Source organism: Desmodus rotundus, chromosome 2, assembly GCF_022682495.2.
Source record: "Desmodus rotundus isolate HL8 chromosome 2, HLdesRot8A.1, whole genome shotgun sequence".
Taxonomy (NCBI): domain Eukaryota; kingdom Metazoa; phylum Chordata; class Mammalia; order Chiroptera; family Phyllostomidae; genus Desmodus; species Desmodus rotundus.
Genome location: NC_071388.1, coordinates 129,508,108 through 129,511,989, shown reverse-complemented (window position 1 = coordinate 129,511,989; position 3,882 = coordinate 129,508,108). Strand labels below are relative to the sequence as shown.

Genomic DNA, 3,882 nt, shown 5'->3' with positions numbered 1-3,882 from the left:
CAGCTAGATTTCCAATTTCTCATTCTTTCTCTTCTACTTCTGGCACCCCTATGATGTGAATGATGGACCTCCTGAAATTGCCCTAGAGGCTGCTCATACTTTCCTCATATTTTTGGATTCTTCTCCTCCTTGTTATTCTGATTGGTTGTTTTTTGCTTCCTTATGTTGCAAATAATTGGTTTGATTCTCAGCTTCATCTACTCTACTATTGTTTCCCTGTAAATTGTTCTTTATTTTAATTAGTGTATCCTTTGTTTATGACTGGATCTTTTCATGTTTTTGAGGTTCTCATTAAATTCCTTGAGCATCCTTATAACTAGTGTTTGGAACTCCGAATCTGGGAAAAGTTTTCAATTAGCAATAATCACGCCTCAGATAAACAAACCTCATTGGCTATGATACTGCCACTGCTGAACCAGCAAAACTGAATTCCGAATCTGATATATTACTTATTTCCATTTTGTTTATCTCTTTTCTGAAGTTTTGATCTGTTTTTTCATTTGGGCTATGTTTCTTTGTCTCCTCATTTTGGCACCCTCCCTATATTTGTTTCTATGTTTTAGGTAGAGCTGCAATGGCTTCCTGTCTTGGTTGTATGTCCTATTGTAGTAGGTGTCCTATAGGGTCTAGTGACACATCCTCCCCTACCACCCAAGCTGGACACTTGACGTACACCCTTTGTGTAGGCTGAGTATACCCTCCTCTTGCAGTTGAGCCTTGATTGGTGTTGGTAGGTCACTGGGAGGGATTTACCTAGGCAAGTCAGCTAGAAGGAATGGCTATACCCACTCACCACCAACCTCTGTCTTCAGTGGAGGATCAGCTTACAGGGGCAAGGTGGTGGTGCTCCAACATGGTCTATAGCAGTCCACTGGGTGCACAGGCTTTGGAGTTTCCTGAATGGTGCAGGCCAAGGTCAGCTCCCATCTTTGTTTTGCTGGAGGCCACCCTGCATAAGCTATGAAGTAATCTGAGTTGGCTGCCCTTGTTCTGGGCTTGGAGATTCCCAAGTGAAGCCAAGTTGTGAATCTAGGCTGGTTGCTGCTAGTGCCAAGTTGCAGCCACTTAGCAAGAGATATGGGGCTGGGGAATCGTTGAGGCTGATTGTTGCCTGTTTGAGAGGATTTTCTAAAGTTGTGAAGCATGAGCCAAGACAAGCCATTCATATGGAAAAGCTTGGGTGGGCCTGTAAGTTGTATGGTGCAGAGTCTCTGGGGAATCTCCAGGGAGAGGCAAACAGTGTTAGCCAGACTTTTGGAGTCTTGGATATATCACCAGCCTGCCAACTCTGTGACTCTGTGGCTCTGTGGCTCTGCGGGGAGAGGGCTCAGAAAAGGAAAAATGGACTTTGTCTGCCTTTCTGTCCCACAGCTCTTGCCTTGATGCCAGACACTTCAGTTCATCCCTGTATGCCACTAGTGCCTTTTGAGCTGCTACCCTGGTGCTGGAGATCAGAGGGAGTACATTTGTGTAAGTCTGTGTGTGCGTTCTTTAAGGGTAACTGCTTGGAACTACAGTGGTTTCTTCCTCCGACTCATTCTCTGCTGGTTTTTGTAGCCAGAACTTATGGAGACTTATTTTCCAGGTTCTAGAACCCTGGGCTGGGAGTTCTGGTGTGGGGCTGGGACTCCTTACTCCCAAGCTAGCCCTCCCCAATTTTTATCCACCACACATGGGTGTGGGATCTGCATGTTCCATGTCTCCACCCCTCCTATCCATCTAGATGGATGTGGTTTCTTTAATTAATTCTGTAGTTGTCAAAGCCCCATTCAACTTGATTTCTGATGGTCCTGAGTGATGGTTGTTCTGTATTTTAATTGTAATATGGATGTGGTTGTGTGAGGAGGTGTGCCATGTTTACCTGTGCCACCATCTTAACTGGAAGCACCAAAGTATCTTTTTCTATTTTTCTTCAGTGCTCTGTCTTCCTTTCTCCCTCATCTCTTATTTTCCTGTGCCAATTCTTTTTGCTCTTCCTAGTTCAACAATTATTTGAGTGTATGTTATGTGCTCAACATATGTGAGGAAGATAGGGCAAGGAAATATAAAGGACTTGGTGAGACTTGGTGTCTGATTTTGAGGGATTTGTAGATTATTTAAAGACAGAAGGATAAGGATGGAAACTAAGTTCTTACAGTGAACTTGGCATTCTATTAAAATGTTGTAAAGATAAAGATTCATGCCTTCAGATTTTTTACAATCTAGTATTTGGCAGATATTACCCTTTTTTCTATTGTTTCCTTTTTTAATTATTAAGTTTATTGGAGTCACATTGTTTAGTAAGATTATATAGGTTTCAAGTATACATTTCTATGATACATGATCTGTATATTGCATTCTATGACCACCAACCACAGTCAAATCACCTTTCATCACCATATATTTGGAATATTACTCTTTAAATCCTCTCAACAACTGGTGAGATACTTAGCATATCCTCATTTTGCAAGTTAGAAGTTAAAAAATTTGCCCATGTGTGTCTGAATCTAAAACCATCTTTCTTTTTACTATATTGTGCTACCTTACAGGATCAATAGAATATAATCAGATCAAGTGCATTATTGGGTAGAGTAGGCTATACTTATAATAAATAGGCTATGGGAAAAGAAAAAATATTACAGGTTATTAGAAAGGATGGGTGAGGACTTTATGGAGAGGTAGGAACTTGAGTCATTTTCTCCCTCCATTCTTCAATGAAATATTTATTAAGCACTCTATGACAAGCCCAGTGCTATTCCTAACTTAGCTGCTAGTGACACACAAATTTTAAAAGTACTAATGCCTACAGAGATAATTATTACCCAAATTTTATGAAATATGTTATGTAGTTGACAACAGCCATATATCATAATATTTTTATTTTCCTAAGTTCCATTTACATAAATTAATTTCAATTTCTTGAATTAAGATGGACCCCTTTAAAAAAAATTCAACCAAGATTTCTGCTTTATTTTTGGTTTTCTTTGTAAAGGAATATCTAGCACTATTTCCCAAATTAACTGAGCAAAGTGACCACCTAGAACACTTTTTTACAACTGGGATTTCCAGAAAGAAATCAGAAAATCTGTATTTTTAACAATGTCACAAGGTTATTTTTATCATCAACAAGTTTGGGAATCACTAATTTAGCTCAAAGCCATTTCAAATCTAGCCTTGGATTTCATGATAATCAATCAGACTTGCCCAGGCTATGCTGGTCTGACGCACCACTGCAAACATCAGTCAAATCACTGGGCTTAACACTGGCCTTACATTTTGATGGGGAAACATCATTTGGAACCATATTTAGGTAAACAAAATTTAATATAATTATTTTTAACATATTAATGAAAAGAGAAACAACTGAACTTAAATTAGTACCATTTCAAAATTTCTAAGAATAAGCTTTTGAGAGAAGAGAATCAGACGGTACAGGTAAAAAGATAGTGACAGTATTATTCATTTTAGTTTTATGCATGAGTATTTGAAGCAATTCCAGTGTGTTGGAAATAATGCAATTTTGTTTTTAGGAAAAGATTATTGTTTTCAGTTTTAACAGAGTTTTAGGCTGGAGAGCATAGAAGTGATCAAGAATTTTAGTGAAAAAGTTTTGATACCAGAGAAGGTTAGGAAAGAATAAGATCTGTTTTACATATAAAATGCGTGATAGATATTTCTTAATGATATGATAATTATGATAAGCTTCCTTATCATAATCACCCAGAGTTTTTTGTTTTTTGTTTTTTTTAAGTTTTTGATTAAGCAACTAAAGGATAGCTTGTGGTAGAGGGAAAAAAAATGCTTTAACATTTCAGTCCTTCCTTAGTGGTAAGGATTAATGTGATCTGTCCTGGACATTATTCAACATGCTTAGGTTTGGGTTGGTCCTGGGAATAACTTGCT

The 3,882-nt window shown here is 38.2% G+C and overlaps 1 non-coding gene across 1 annotated transcript; it reads right to left on the bottom strand.

The window, feature by feature from the left end:
- Window positions 1-280: 280 nt before the first annotated feature.
- LOC112313189 (U4 spliceosomal RNA) lies at window positions 281-419 on the bottom strand. Its single transcript, XR_011650919.1, has one exon. It is a non-coding gene; the product is annotated as a U4 spliceosomal RNA (small nuclear RNA).
- Window positions 420-3,882: the final 3,463 nt, after the last annotated feature.